This window comes from Python bivittatus, unplaced genomic scaffold (genome assembly GCF_059951505.1).
Source record: "Python bivittatus isolate LINGU-HERP-01145 unplaced genomic scaffold, Pbiv_v1 ctg000480_np1212, whole genome shotgun sequence".
Classification (NCBI taxonomy): Eukaryota; Metazoa; Chordata; class Lepidosauria; order Squamata; family Pythonidae; genus Python; species Python bivittatus.
In genome coordinates, this window is record NW_028277075.1 from 91454690 (window position 1) to 91472078 (window position 17389).

The window sequence follows — 17389 nt, forward strand, 5'->3', positions numbered from 1 at the left end:
CCCTGATGCTCAAATTTTCACTAAACATTGTCAGTGAAATTTAATTTGGTTAAAGTACACTTGTAAGTCAAGTACTCACAATCAAACCAGATAGATAGATGGATGGATGGATGGATGGATGGTTGGATAGATAGATAGATAGATAGATAGATAGATAGATAGATAGATAGATAGATAGATAGATATTCCAAAGAACCCAAATGGTAAGATATTTGATTATATAAGCCATAGAGAGATATTTGATTATACAAGCCATGGAGAAAATGTTTATTACAGTTGGTGTTTTGATTGTAATGTAACATTAGCTTTTAAGTATGCGTGTATGGATTATAATTTTCTCCATCCATATTAATTTCAAAAACAAATCACACTAGTACATAGGACAAATCTTTCTGCCTTAACTAAAATGCTACATGATTGTTCAGTTTGACTGAAGAGGTCTGCTTTACTATGAAAACAAAATGGCTTGATGTATCAGGAAAGACTTAAAACTTAAATAAAGCTATGTTTAGTTACATTGATTGCCCTCTGGGAAGAAATGCAAGATTTAAAAGGAAGATGAATTGTTTTATTTATCCAATATCATAGAAGCATTTGTAAGAGTGGAAAAGCCTTGGGAGTCAAATGGTAATGCTCCTCATTTTATATGAAATATAATGTTCCCACAAACTTTGGTGAGGATCTACTGTCTCTTAGATAAATTCCAAAATGTGATAGATTAGTATAACTTGAAGGTGAATTTTAAATGTATATTTTAAACTCACATCCACATGAATACATGCCCAAACATATCACACTATCTTATGCAGAGAATACCCCATTCTCTAGAAAGTACCTGCCAAAGGTCTTTCCAAACTTTACTAACTGTCATAATTATATACTATCGGAAGCTTATCTACACAAGACATACGTCTGTATCCATGGGACGAAAAAGTGCAATGCATTCTCAGAGTGTGAACAATCTGCTCAACATTAAAGTAAAATCTGCTACTAATTTCATGTAGCAACTATCAGGCTGCTATTAAATTACATACTGCAGCCTGATAGTTGTGCCATATTTATGGAAGGCCGTATGAAATGCTTTAGGTTCTATCTAAATGTGGAATGTTAGAGTTTGTCCAAGATCAAACCCTAAAAAGATTTAAAGCATGCCATATAAATCCTTTGATTTTCTTTGTCTTCCAAAAAAAATGGTATCTGGCTGTCCACATTAGGGTTCACCATTAAGGATGTTGTCCTATGCCACTAAGACTCTTCTATAGGACAGCTTTTTGCAAGATGAAGTTGTTCAAAGGCTCCCCACTACATCAGGGGATCTGATCTCCTTGCCTTCCGAAGTCAGGCAGAAAGGATCAGAAACTTAGGGTTTTTAGGATCACCTTCTATGATAGTTTTGTTTTGTAAGACATCACTGATCAGAGGCAGAGTCAGGTGTAATTCCCTTTAAAGGGGATTTTTATTACAAAAATAATTATTTCTTTGCTATACAAAGTGTTTTCTTCCTTTATTTCTAGGCATTATCTTACTTTTGTTTCTCTAATTTCTATTTTTTTCTATTTTATTTAGAGTTTTACTATTTGTATCTTGATGTTCTATCCTGTTACATTCTTGAATTCTTATTCTGCCCTATACCTTTTTTTTTTCTTCTTTTCTTTAACCCATTCTCTCTTTTGGCCTTCGGGCTAATATCAGCCCCACTTCCTTTGGAAGGCCTTCCCTGCCATCTAGTACTTGAGAGTTGCTCCATTTTACAAAACTCCATTATTGCCAATTTTTGGGTTGCTCTGTCTCTCCAGGATCTATGCCCAAGCCTTTGCCAGTTCTCCTAGACTCTCCTGAAATCAGCAGCCTTCTGCTGGCAGCTGCTGACCAGTTGTTGTTGTTAAATTTATATGCTGCCTGACTATCTGGACTGCTGCCTGAGAAGGACAGCACTTGAAGCTTGAACTTCCAGCACCTAGGTTTGCTTGGTTCCACCATCATCTGGAGCTGCTCCAAAGCTTAGGCCACTGGATTCATTTTCCTTAATGCTTCATGCTGAGGTTCCTTTGCATGGATGTTCTAAAGAGTCGTAGAATTTTAGGATTCCACCTACGGCTTTTTTGGTTTGGGAAGGGCAAATGTCTCCACTATGGTGTTGTATATCAGAAGAAGACATACTGAGCCAAGTGACCTTAAATACTACCTGCGCTGTAGCAGCATTTGTGGTCTATAATGTCCTTTCTCAAAATGAGTCATGACTTCCCTACGGCATGGAACTGGCTGGTCAGGCTCCAATGTCTTTCTCAGAAGAAACTGAGACACATTGAGACAATGTGGAGAGGATGGTGATGCTGTCTCTCATCTCACAAGGTGGAATATCTTGTACTACTCAAATAGGCTTTAATGGTGTCTATTACTTTGGAAGTGGGCCCTAGTAGTTTCAGTGATACCAGTATCTGACATCTATGCTCTGTAGCATGAAAACTGTTTAGCATTCTGAAGAATTATCTTGCCTATGCTGGCAATACCATCAAGAGGGTTCATTTGACATCACAACAGCTTTGAATACCTACCAGGCTGCTGCAGATGTCAACTTATCATCTTCAGCTACAGATGTGGTGAGATGAAACAGTTTTCTTTCTCCTCAGATGACAAGCTGAAGTGTTTATGATACAGAATAATAGACGTTCTTGTCACTAAACTCAGTTGGTAACAAGATATTGCATTTTCTGATACATTCTACCCATCTCTTAAAGATTAAACCTGAAGGCAATAACTCTGTACTGAAAACTATTTGAGAGTGTAAAATTATTTGTAATTGTTATGTTTCCCATTGTTTAGAATAGACAGAATGGATTGAAGAGTAATCTCAGTATTTTTTTTTCACATTGTTATAAGCATCAACATGCTGATTAGAAGCATTACATTAGATATATGCACTTCTATCACTGAACCATACATTCACTTAAAATGAGCATTTCATTCACAAATAGTCTAATGCACATAGTTGTTGGTTTATTAATATGTGAGGGATGACGTTACTACAAAAAGTGATGCTCACTCCTATCTATTCTTGGGTTTTAAAACAATGGAAACTTTGGAAATATCAGCTGCCTAATTCAAGAGCAGTTAAAAAATAAAGAACCATATTGGGGCAGAGTAACATTCTATCCTTTACAGAGGAAGGGTGGAGGAAAATATACCATGACAGTCCACATGTAGCACCTACCAATGAAACCATCATCCATTACTGAAATTAGTGTCATTAAGACTCTAGTATCTTCATTCCACCATGTTACAAAGGGTGGGAAGAACAGGTGGGTATTGGTGGTAGAGACCTTGAAGCTACCCATCAATAGTTCACACCTTGGCAGCAGACTAGGGGTCAGTCTTTCTTATTAAGATATTTCATAAAAGAAATGCATTGCATTATTTCTAAGGTTGCATCTAACTTTAAAGCAATTGCAAGCAATTTATAAGTTACTTGCAAGTTATTCATCTTCCTCACATGGTTACTACTTTTGTAATTTTGAAGGAGAATAATAGAATGAATAAACCAGTACTATAGGCTTTGCCGAGAATGACTTCATATACTTCATGGTCTGCTAATATGGGGAAATTGAAGTGATGAACTCATGTCATGAGAGAACATAGATCTACTTTCACGGTGATTCTCACACTCTTCTCCATGGGACTACTTGGGTTGATTTTCAGCAGATGACGGAAATACATTTTAAGGTCAACATACCCTTCATAAATTGATTCACACATGAACTTCAAACACGCTGTGGAGAATTTTCAGTGAGTTTTTCCCCTCTACCCTAGACCCAACTCACAACTGAAACTACATTTACCTTTCTATTCATTGCCAGAAATGAGCTGAGTCCTAACCAGGGAAAATAGTGCAGTAGATTAACCACAACACTCCTTTGTCTTACACTGGACTCATCATTATGTGAATTCCTCTTATAATTTAGCTGTTTTGATGTTTTAAAGCAAGGGTGCAGTGTGAAATTTCAATTGGTTCAAGGGCCAAATCAGAGTTTGTGTAGCATGTAGATGGCTGTATTTCCAAAAAGGGTATAGAGGCATGCTAGTGGGTTTCAGCACTTTTAAGGACTAAAGCAGTCCAAAAGATCATCCTTCCCTTGCACCGTATTAGAATTTCCTTTCTTACATATTTAATTGCCATTCAGTTAACAAACAGTATCTATCAAGCAAGGAATATTATTGTATAGATACTATATTGTGTTTGATATAATGGAAATTAAGAAAAATGAAATATGGATAATTACATAGAGAGAACCTAAAGATCTCTTTCAGACACATACTTTTAGGATATATATATATATATATATATATATATATATATATATCTCCTAAATATATATATATATATATATATATATATATATATATATATCCTTTATATAAAATATAAAATATATATAACAGCCTAAAGATTTGTATAGACCATTGGAAGAAAATGTCTGTCAGCTTTCTTGGGGATTTTGGGGGGTAGTTGTTTATGATATCTGATCAGCATGGGAGTAAGGAAGCTTCCAAAAAGCTGTTGTAAATAGTGGCTCATGACAGAAAGAATATGCCCAGTAGAAAGGTATAGAACAATATTCTCCAAAATGTTATATTCACTCATATTTGGTTATAGCTTTTTATCCAGAAAGCTATTAGTAGTAAGCGTTTTCTAAAATAAATTTCAAAGCAATGCTTTTCAGCCAAATCCGATATATTGTGGATCCCAGTAATGTCAGTGAAAATATTCCTGCTGCAGTCATATGTCTACTCATGTAGGAGTAAATCCCAGTGAAAACAATAGGATTTGTTTCTGAACAAATATGCACAGAATCATGCTGCTATTCCCTGGTTCAGGGTACATGAAAAGCAGTTGAATTAACATGTAAGGATTAATAGGTCTGTGCCAAGTAATCACATACACTATTTAATCCATCTTCCAGGTGTCTGCATGTGTAACAGATGTTCTCTGTGAAGCAGGACGATGCGTGTATAAATGCCTGCGTGGAGATACTTTCTCACTGTATGTGTCAACACGTGAGAGAGCTATAATGATACAAGTCATATTAGGGAAAGAGCTTTTTAGCAACTTTTCATAACACCCAACTAGGGCTGCAATTGCTCCAGGTATCTGTACCAACTCATGGTATACTGAAACAAATAGAGCTTTGTGAATTCACAAATCAAATTCAAAGAATAGTTTCCATTGGCTAGTACTTAAATATGCATCCTTGGAGAGCCTTCCCATAAAATAATTTGCTTTGGCTACTTCTACATTATTTAATTTGCTACAGCAACCTCCAATATCTTTAATTTAATTTTGAAACATCGACTGAAAATGAAGTAGACACTTTGCTTTCACATCTGTAACAAATGCTAACAAAGGCTAATGTTATAAACCAGCCATTCTGGAAAACTGCTGTAAAGATCTGGCCAGGAAATTTGTTGAGGTACTCGGGCCACATTCAACACAAAACAGCAAAATATTCCAGAAACAACCTCTTCTGCAGCTTGGAATTTCCCCAGAGTGTAAATTCCAATGTTATGCTGACACTGTTATATGGACTGTAAATAAATATGGACATAAAATAAATGTTTCATTAGGTAATGCAGATGTAGAAGTAGTGCTTTCCCGTAGTAACTGTACCACTACTGCACTTTTACTTCAGAACAATTTGAATTAGAAATATTTTGTATGCCGAGTTGTAATTACTAGTTGAACCTTTGATCTGAACACTTTAATGATAGCAAATTGCTTTTGGCTAGCCAAAATGTATTTGTCATCTACCTTGAGTAAAAGAATGCTACAACAACTTTGCATCCTGCTCGCTCCAAGCCTGCCAAGGGCTTCTCTCTCAACAAATCTATTTTGATAAGAATTGCACGCTGGAGATGATTTGAAGAGGCAAGCTTTCTAAGCCTGAGAAAAAACTCTGTAGGTTAAATTAATGTGTCTGTAAGTCATGTCTTTTGTCCAGACACTATGCATCTTTATCCAGAATTAAATCTCTCTGTTTTCACTTGTGCAAGCATTTCTATTGCTACCACAGAGGTTTCATAAAACAATAAGATAAAGCAGCAGCTTAGCAAAAAAGTCAACTTGGCAGGTAAAAAGCATGCGGAAACTCAGTATAATAAGAGGATGAGATGGGATTTCCTGTAGTATGGCCATTTCCCCTCAAGTTCTTACAGCCTCTTCCTAGCAACACCCAGCCAATTTTGCAGAGATATAAAGCCCATCCTTTTCCTTTGGCACAATATTTGGATGACTCTAGGAGCTGCTTTGAGTCACTAGTGGGGATATGATCAGACATTTACAAAGCTTGTACAAAAGTACTGATAAAAATACTCTTCTATTTTCCCTTCAAACATATATCAGATATGTAGGAGTCCAGATTGTAACAGATGTGCCAGTGGAGAAGGGATATGTCATGGGAGTGATTTAGGCTGGGAAATCTGTTTTTAATATTGAGCAAAAAAAAAAAGGGGGGGGGTAAGTTGTGTCCTGATAATTATTATTTCTTTGATGTGTTTTGTGTTTCGCAAAAATAATCTTCCCCCACCTCACCCCAATTTCATTCTCTGTGCTATCATGCATTTTGTCATTCTTAGCAGTTGACTCCAGACATAATTATTTGACTCTTTACTGTTTTGTATTGCTTCTCTTAGTGATTATCAAAATGAAAAGAAGGACAAGGACAAGGACAAGGACAAGGACAAGGACAAGGACAAGGACAAGGACAAGGACAAGGCAAGATGTTCAATTTGAGGACATTAAACTTGAGGGAAATAAGATGTTAAACTTCAGGCAGTTATTTTTCATATTTAAATGTATGTAGCAATCTGTACTTCTTGATCTCCTTTTTCTTGAACCCATGTGAATCTTTTTTCTACAGACATATTTTATTAAACCAACAAGCCCTGTATTCTACCATTTACTAGTCTAAACTCTTATCTGAATTCAAAAGATATGACTATATTTATTTCTTAATGGCTTTTTTTCTTGCATGCTTTGAACCTATGTGAAATATTACTGTAATCTGACAGAGACTGCCATTTATCACTAAGGGATTCTCAAGACACTTGATGTGATGGATTCCAGGTACAAACGTATTACACAAGAAAGAGGGTTGAAATGTTAATGCCTAGGAAATTTTATATTTTTGTCATGATCCAATAAAATACTTGGATGCAAGCAATAATCAGGCTAGATTGCATACATCAGATCTTGTGCATACAGTATATGATGATAGTTTTTCAGCTGGACTTTTATTTATATAGGTAGATTTTATTGCACAAGCCTAATTTAAAAAAAAAAAAACCCTACACATTCATTTTAATATAGCTTTGCAGATTTTGAAAGAAAATCAGTTTTACACTGCAAACATATTCTCGCATTAAAGGTTCTACCATTATGCATTTCAATAAATGATGTTAATAATATGGTTAGATTAAATCATTCTAAATAAGAGATGAAAAAACAGAATATAAGCGATTATAAATTATGCCCATGTGTGGTGGCTTTGATTTGCCTCAATGAGCTGATGCAGCTAACTCTGATGAGGAGTTTTGCATCACCTTGAATTTCCTTGACTTTCAGCTTATGTAAAAGCTGTGAGAAGATTTTTGGAGATGCAGAAACCTTTTCTAGCTGTTGCAGGTACCAAGGAGGAAAGCAGAAGTCACAAGTGAAGCTAGCAATGTGAAGTAACACTGCTACTTCATTTTACTTTCAGAAACTGAAGGTTTTCACTCTTTTATTTCAAGAGTGTCATGAGCTCAAAAAAGGGGTACTTTTTCACGGTAAAGTACCCCTTCAGAGATTTTCACAGGTCTCTTTTAAACCCAGATGCCTGCAGAGTAGACTTTGAGGCCTTTGGAAAGGAGGAACTTTTGGAAAGTCTGGGTAAAATGGATGCCTCCACTTAAAACTCCTGACCTCACTTTTCCAAACTAGGCCTTGCCCCTGCCCACTTCTAGAAGGTTGCTTTCAACATTCCAAAGCCTGGCGTGACCCTCCAGCTGACAGAAGGTATTGAACTTTAAATGAAGAGTTTCAGTTCAGTTAGGTATATCTTTGTTTTAATTCTAGACTCCAGATTCAGGTTAATAGTCTCCACTGAAAAAAAGGACGGATAAGCCCTATATGGTATAGCACCGGATACTTCAGGCACTACTTCATGATCCTCACTGGGATCAAATCTGCCTGTCAGGTCAGAATATCTAGAAAGGGCCTAATGACAATTTGCTCCTCTGCACCCAAATTATATAATTTATCATTATTACCTTTTACCTTTGATGATTTCTGTTTTATCTCTGCTTTGTTTTTGTCACCCAGAATTTCAAGGAATTGAGGTGGTAAGTAAAAATAGTAAGTGAATAAATAAATAATGGTACCATTAAAAAATGGAATGACTCAATGACATAATCCAAAGGACATTAGGAATGCTTGAATCTCAGTAGGATACCCAAACAACATTATTCAGTTGTTCCATTTTAATTAATATGATGTATTCAACTTTGATTGGATTCCCAGCTGAGATCAATGACACCTGAGGACGCTTTTTTTTTTTTAAAAAAAAAAGCTCTATTGCTTATTATGAACATGATCAAGACTGTACTCTTTTCATAGTTTCTTTCTTTTTACTTGTATCTCACTAATTCATTTATTTTATTTTCATGTCTTCTACCTGTTCCTAGAATTATAGGTTTACATTTTTATTGCAAAATAACATTGGATTTGCTTCAATGCATGCAGGAACCAAGCTGCTCCAAAAAATTAGATGTAGTGATATCATGAAGTATGTTCAGAGTGGCTTAACAAGATGTGATTATGACATTTTGGGATTTGGATAAGTGGCACAGTTTAAATCAGTTCTTCTGATTAAAAAGAAAATGGCAGAAGTTACCTGTTCAGATGGTGGTGGGAGAATGAGACATGAAGGCTAGAACATCTACTAGGAAGAACAGTTTGAGAATAATTGCCATTTTACACAAGCTTTTCTTGAGGAATTCTGAAAGTGGAGCATAAAGTGATAAATCTAACTTTTCTCGCTTCATGCAGTTATAGCCAATATTAATATTACAGATATGTGTCTATGTCCAAAACATTTCCCTATTTTTCCTTCCCTTGTTGTATTCTTTGCAGATTTCTCAAATCTCCACAGAAAGGCTCCCCAACCTATGAAGCTGATTTAGGGAATTTACATGGAAATTGATTGGGATGTTATTTCATAGCAGATCATCCATTTATGTCACAGGTGGGAATCCTGCAATTCCAGGGCACTTAAAGCCCTTGATCCTTCTTTCTGTGATTCGTAAAACTCTCTCTGGCCATGATAATTAAAATTTGACAGCATAATTTCCTGCCATTTTGAGGTGGGGAACAGATGAAAATGAAGTGTAAGCTGTAATATAGGCAGTACATAATTAAAAGCAGGTCCCTGCTAATAAATAACTTCTCCCCCAAACTCACATTTGCCCAAGGACATAATGTGTTCTCATCCATTTGCACCTCCAAGTGTTAAATAGTGTCCTTGGTCACTAAAATGTTGCCCACCTCTGACCTAAGCAGACATGTACTTAGGGACTCCGAGATTTGCAATCAATTTTGCCTTATATAGCTTATATTGTTCCATTTTAATTAATACAATATATTCAGCTTTGATTGGACTACCAGTTGAGATCAATGACACTTCAGGACAGTTTTTTGTTTGTTTGTTTCAGTCTTCTTTGATAACATGGAGGATCATGCTTGCGGATACATAGATACCTAGACACTTCACAGAATTTACTAAGACAGTTCTAACTGTTTTTGGTAAATTATATTCCACTATTTTTTCCTGTGGTTAGATTCAAAGCAAATATTATCAGCCGAAGGAAGGAAGGAAGGAAGGAAGGAAGGAAGGAAGGAAGGAAGGAAGGAAGGAAGGAAGGAAGGAAGGAAGGAAGGAAGGAAGGAAGGAAGGCAGGCAGGCAGGCAGGCAGGCAGGCAGGCATGGAGGGAGAGGGGAGATAAGCTAACACAAATCAGCCAAATGCCTTCTTTAACAGCTTAGTGGATATCACATAAATGATCATTTCATAAAGTGGAAACTATCACTGTAATGAATTTCTCCCTTGTACCTCATATGTAGAATCTGAAGCATGCCAAAGAGAGTTGCTTAGTTTAGAAAAAAAATCTAGTTTAGTCTTTGGTTGAACTATCAAAATACTGCCCTAGTTAGAGACAAAGATTTTTACAATGTTGCTATTGTGTGGTTAATTTATTGAATTTTTCATTACATTGGTAAAGATGTATGAAACTGATTGGACGTTACCTTCTCCAGGCCTTGTGCAAGGTTTCTCTCCCAAAGCATCAGACATGCATTTTAGGTTCATGACTTCCCTTCCTTGCTCTTCTAACACTAGATAACAAGTGAAAACTGAATTCTTTAAAAAGATAGCCTGATCCCTCACAAAGAAAGACATCCTGCATTCAAGCAATTACAAGATCTTTCCAAATGAGAAAGACTATTGTGCACCAAGATGCAAAGAAGAGGGGCAGCTTAAGAGCTGAAAAAAAAAGTGGCTCAGAGCCACGGTCTGCTCCAAAATGTTTGTAGGAAAATCCTAGGAAGATATGTGATATCTGAACCAGCCTATGTCAGATTGCTAATTGGTAAAGAAGATGAGGCACTTCATGGTTTCCATCCACCTTTTTTCCTTTAAGAATGAGAACTGTATACTGAAACTCCAGTATACCGCAAAATCCTTGAAAGTCCTGGACAACAAAGTGGTTGTGGTAGCAGCTTAGCGCCGGCATCCTTTGCCCTTCCTGCATTTGTCATATAGTGCATATCTTCCTCCAAACAACAAAGGTTTCCAGTAATAACAACTGATTTGTAACCCCATTTTAAAAATGTTCAGCTTTTGTTGTATGCTCTATGATGCATTACAGCCAAAGTATTATTCTATCCTGGACTGTGTCAAATTCCACTGCTCTTTGGCTGTAAGTCAAAAAAAAAAAAAAAGGCTTTGTTAAATAATTGATCTAAGGCTATAGAACGAAGCAATTTATCACTGAGCCACGATTCTGAGACTGTTTCCAGTAAACTGTTACACTGTAATTTCATTTAGTAATTCATCCTAACAGACTTCTAATATTTAACAGCACCATGCAGTCCTAAATTTACCACACAGAACCTTTAAGAAAGAGGATTAGGCATTTATGTGAATATTAAGAAAACATGTAATTGCCTGTAATGCAAAAATGAAAATAATTTATAAAGCATTACCTATTTAGGCAATTAGCATAGCTGGTGAAATTTCAGTTGTAGATGGAATGAGATGGAATGTTTCAAGAGCAAACCTGTCTGAGAATGAAGAGATTAAAGTAAATGGGATACAGTGAGTAAGTAAACAGGCAGCCATTCTGATAGATATTTTTGACTATAGGAAATCTGTAGAATTCTGTTATCAGCCAATCAACATAAGACCACCTAGATGTCAGACTTGTAAGGACTGGTCACATTTCTATGTAGCCTGGAAAGGTGTAATGGTATGTGGGAATAACCTTGGGAGATAGGGAGAAGAGCCACAGCCAAGGAAATGTAAAGGTAAAAGGCAATGTAGCCCATAGAAGGGCAGGGCAAGCATCTCAGAAGGGACATGGAGAAGAGATGTACTTTCAGACTTGCAAGATTCTGTTAATGTAACCTTACAATGAAGTAAAATTAGCTCATCTGGCTGTGCTTCCTGTCTGGACTGACAAAAGGGAGGAAGGAAGGGACTCTGATTTGAATTATTGAAAGTGCTCTGCTAAAGGTGCTCTCAAACCATCTAGCTCCTGCAAGACATGGTACTCAAGACCAACCCTATAATTATGAAAGTGAAGCAAATATCTCAGGTAGAAGATGCTGAAGGCAGCAGAGTCTAAACCAACAGGCCATCCTGCTTTCTTGAAGAAAAGAGGCAGGTACGTACTGCATCATGTAACCTAGCTTGCTGACCTTGGGTAGGGTAGAAGATCTTATTTCCTTTCCAATACTGATGTAAGATTCAATTTCCAACCCAACTGGGTTTTGTATTTGGATATGTCATCATAAGTTTCCATGTTGTCACATCAACATTTAGTTCTAAATAGGATGCACTATTTTTTGCTAGGACTCCTTAGTAGTCACTCTGTACTATAAAACACAGTGGACATTTTTAGGAAAGGATTGAGATATCTACTTATACTGCTATTTCATAGATACTGACTAATTTTCTGAAAAGAGGATTTAGAACTGGATAATTTAGACCTGGTTCTGCCACTTGGCCTGGGGTGGGGAGGGAATACTTCAAGCAGGAGGATGGCTAGCCCCGTAGTGGCCAGCTCTCCGCAGCCTGATTTTCCATCTGCTTGGATCTTCCTTTCTTTAGTATTGTTTTAAACTTTGGATGTTTTATGTGTTTTAGATGTATTTATAGTTTTAATGTTTTTTGTAAGTCGCCCAGAGTCCCCTATTGTGGGGGAGATGGGTGGCGGAGAAATCCAATAAAATAAAATAAATAAAATAATAGCAATTCTGTTGGCAAAATACTTTGTGATAAAGACCTGCATCCTAAATAGTAATTGTGTGGCAGGAAGGAATGAACAACTATAGAGGCAGCAAATAAACAAACAAAAATGTTCAGAAACAGTTTTCTTCACGTTAAGGTCATGCTCAGCATCACTAATCTATTTATTTATACTGAACGTATTTATTAAAGACATTCAGTACCTATACTTTATGGTCAGCAGTTGCACAAATGAAGCCTTGGACAGAGCATAATTGTATCTATTATCTGTTACACACATACAGATATGCATGTCTATACATGTTCATACAAGTACACCCCCACCCCCAGGACATCTGTTGATTGGATCTGATCATGCAAAATTTTAATCATCAGACAGCAGTTGCCATGTATGTCCATCTGTTCCATTTTTCAGAATCCCACTATGTTTGCAATCCACAAATATTAAGTTTAGAAATTTGAGCTCCTTGTAGAACTGAAGTATGTGGCTGAAGGGGCTAAGTACTCTTATATCTCATGAAAGGAAATAAATAGTTAATAATAAATACTTTATTGATTATATAAATGGCAGGCATGAGGGACCCAATCTGAATCTGAACAGCAAAAAAGAACACCCCCTCCCCAAAACAGCCACGATTCCAATCTGAATTAGTTCCCTGGGCTTAATCTAGAGTCCCCACAAAACCCATAAAAAGATACAGCTGTTAGCTTAGCTACTTCTGTATGTACAAACTACATATACTTTGGCCTTTAGCGTTCAAAGGGCATCAAAAGCTGACATAATACATAAAGGGCATTTGTCATTTGGATGCTTTAATGGCATGTCGTGTTAGAATTACAGATCAGCACATAGAAATTCAGTGAGTTTGAACAAAGTGAATTAAAAGAAGCTGATGGATACCAATTAGCTTTTCCATTTTTTCAAATGCTGTGTTGTTACTATAATCCTGTACCCATTTGGTTTGGGGCATGTATGTCAAAACCTTGTTCCTATCATGTCAGAGTGGCTTCTTTTCTAACTTCCAACTCATTGCTGCTCCACTTGAAATGTTCTTGTTAACAGTTCAAAAGCGCAGAGAATACACATCTCCCTACATCAGGCATGAAGTTAATTTATCATGAAAACTGCCATTAGGAAAAAAGAAACCTTAGCATAGCAGAATAAAGTAAGTTATCTCTAAAGCAATTTTGCAGTGGCTTGCAGTTCAATGCATGTGCGTTGCTGTGCTTGTATTTAGGCAAAAAAGGAGGAAAAAGCCAGACACACACATTTCAGGAGGGCTGATATTAACCAAAATTTGAACATCAGAATTTATAGCATCTTCTAGAATCATCTACCCATTGCTGTGCCAAAATAATAATGTTGCAGCCAGGCTTTATATTACATCAGCAAATGTGTAATACCAAATCTTTTTTTTTTAATAGTATTTTATTAAGATTTTAAGATTACAAAGTTAAAAGTTAGAAATGAAAAAGAAAATTGAAAATACAAATTATAAAGAAAAGGAAAAGAAAAAGTGAGATAAAGTAAAAGAAAAAGAAAAAAGACATGAAAAATAGATGGCTTCCAATCTATCTCTGGTCTTAAGAATAATAAGAGTGTCATAAGTGCTAGTTTTTAATGCATTAAGTAGGAATAATTCTTTGTCAAAACATATCCCATTACATTTATAATCTAATCTTCAAATCCCCATCTAAGCTTCGCCCCGCCTGCATTTTGCAAATAGTCCATCAATGGTTTCCATTCTTTAAGGTAATAATTATTTGAATTTTCTTTTAATAAACAAGTCAATTTATCATTTTCTGCCATTTCCATCAGTTTTAACAACCATTCTTGTATTGTTGGTAGTGTCTGGGTTTTCCAAAATTGTGCATACAAAAGTCTTGCTGTGGTAATCATGTATTGAGTAGTGTAATACCAAATCTTTTAATGATGATTTTCCCCTAGTTTCATGTAGATATTAGAAAGCATTGGATCCAGAATTGAGCCTGAGGGATACAATTACTAATGCCCCTATGAAGGGAAATTGTCTCTAAGTGACATCATTGAAATCTCTGAGACCTTTCTATCTTATCTCGCAGGAAACCATGGTTGATGGTACTAAAAGCTAATAAAAGGAATCAACAGATTCACTCCCTAGACAAACATCTTCCATCAGGCCAACCAAGACAGTTTCAAGTCCAGCTGAAGCCAGTTTCAAATAGGTCAAGGTAATCTATTTTCTCCACAATTGCCTACTGGGAAGCCAGTACTGGAAATCCACTCTTGATTACCGTGCACAACTTTTCTGATTTTTTTTTCCTCAGGTGCTGAATTCTTGAACTCAACTTCTGTAGTAGTAGCTTAACTAGACTGCCAGGAGATGATTTCAACAGCTGTGTTTTGCTTATCAAACATTTGGACTAGAGCAGTATCACCATTTTATTAAGCACAATTTACTTGTCATAGAACTTACTTTAGCTGCCCACCTTCCTTCTTTTCCAGAGCACTTCTTTGCTACATAAATGCTAATAGAAGTCCACACTGCCCACTGCCTGCCTTGTTAGGTTAACCCCATTCTAGCTTATCAGGCCAGTGCATAGCATTTAACATGCTGCATATTACTTGTCACATCCTCGTACACAAATCTCATTAGTGGTCTCCCCTGGAGAACAAGTGTGGAGAACAAGTTCTCTAAGCTTTTGGAGAATGAGCTCCCAGTGAACAAGTGTGGGTGTGATGGTGGGGGGCATTGAGGCCATTAGGGCTCCAAATTGCCATACAACTCCCATTCCATAGTGACAAAAGACAGAAAACCACAAGCTCCCTACAGGGTTTCAGGATGCTCATAAGAGTTCCTTGCTTCCTTTCCTTTCTGAATCTAGTACTGATGATCCAAACATTTGAAGTGAATCTGAAGTATGGGGGAAAGGACTTAAAATTCAGTATTTGGCCTCACCCAGTGACCCAATAGCTCAGCTTTGTCCATATGTTAAGTAGGCAGAGTTTTACTTCTAAAATTAATTGAGGTCATGAGCATTGTGGTTAGCTAAATAAACATATCCACACTGCCTGCACAATGAGTAACCTAAACACAAAGCTATTAGTGTTTCCACTCTGACCAAGGAACAGAAGAAAAGATGCCCCTCAGCCTCAGTTTTATTCAACTGGCTGGAAAGTGCTGCTTCAGGTAAAACTGGAGTGACCTAAAACTCCATGCAAGACTGCACAGGATGACAATGGTGGCCCTGTTTGAACTTCAGTGACTGGATGGGGGTGACAGATATCTGAAGGCCATTCTGCTGTCCCTTCTCTTCCTAGCATGGTGTTATGCTAAATCCTTCCTAGGCCAATACTCCAACATGGCATGAATCCCAAACCCAGAGGAGAATGGGACAAATTTGAGTTGTTTTAAAAATTATTTAAGATGGGACTAACTCAACTCCTGTAACTTTGGGTGCTCAGGGTTCTGAAAAGAGCATCACACTGAGTGCCAAAAATGTGGGATTTTTTATTTTATTTTGTTGTTAAATAGTAACTTTTGGTGAAGGAAGGTACTGGACTCACCAGTTCATGTTATTTGAAGGTATTGGAAGGTATTGGAGACCAGCTCAGATATTGGAAAGTATTCGACTCAAAGATGTACTGACCCATAATGAAATCAGAGGTCCTATTGCAATCAGTCACATCTGATCACAACTAAGTGGTAAGATCATAAGGATTAGAGATACAGTCTAGTGGATATTCGTTATTACTCCAATAATCTATAAACTACTGCTCTTTCTTGTGAACTTAGATTTCTTTCTCTTTTTTTTTTCATAATTCTTCCTGCCATTTTTTGCTTGATTCTCCTCAAAACCTTTGTAAGATGTGAAATGTAAAACCCATTTTATAAAGTTTGGTGGGTTTCATTCCCTCAAAATGGACTAACATTCCTGAAATGTTGTCTCATTTGCATGAAACACAAATAAATCAGGATAATGCTCTGGTTTCCCAAATAACTCTTCAGTACTCAGAACAAGTTGGAATGAATTACCTTCTGGATCAACACAAGGTGGGTCAGTTCGTTTACTACTCTAATAACTGGACATGAGTAGTTGTTTCTGCAGGGTATTAGGAACCTCAAAAGCAGGATTGCCAGTAATATAGACAGGATGATCTGCCACATATACATAGGCTCTTACATAGACGTTCCAGTCAACCCTTGGAGACCAGCAACAGAGCAAAATACTGTTTTTGTTTAGTTAGCATGCTAAGTGCTAACATGAGAAGACTATATGAGCCTTATTAAACCAAAAGTATGAACCCAGCCTTTAGGTCACTGTAATCACTGTTGTGCTGCCATCAATTTAAGAAGGAAGGAAGAAACTGTGCTCGATTTCTGCAAGTGTTGGGATTTGTATGATTTTTAATTAGAATTCTCTTATGCTGTTATAATCTGCAATCATCGCGTCTCTCACACCCAGCCCCCCTCACCCCAATAATCTTAGTGGGATATTCTGAGAGATTTTGAAAAAAAATGAGTAATAAAAAGCCAGTTTACAAAATTTGGGAGGGTAGGCACTATTTTGGAAGTATATGGCCACTCTCATGAATGGCTGCACAACTGCATCTGCTACATTTCCCTAATGGCAATAAACATATAAATGGCAATTCAAGAACACAATGCAGTTCTGGGAATTGCTAGTATACCTGTGGCGTTCTACCATTGGCAACAATTTGCAAATGCCATTTCTTGATAGACTACAAATAATTAACGACTGAATGGCTCAACAAATTGCTTGGAAAGAAAGCCATTGTATGCTTTGATCACAGAAAATAATTTTCTTTTTTTAGGAAAAAAAATTTCCTGCT

At 36.7% G+C, this 17389-nt stretch overlaps 1 long non-coding RNA gene across 1 annotated transcript; it reads left to right on the forward strand.

Moving 5' to 3' along the window:
* Nucleotides 1–9167: 9167 nt before the first annotated feature.
* On the forward strand, nucleotides 9168–15030 carry LOC148215069 (uncharacterized). Its single transcript, XR_015797069.1, has 3 exons — nucleotides 9168–9275; nucleotides 14638–14766; nucleotides 14863–15030. It is a non-coding gene; the product is annotated as an uncharacterized LOC148215069 (long non-coding RNA).
* Nucleotides 15031–17389: the final 2359 nt, after the last annotated feature.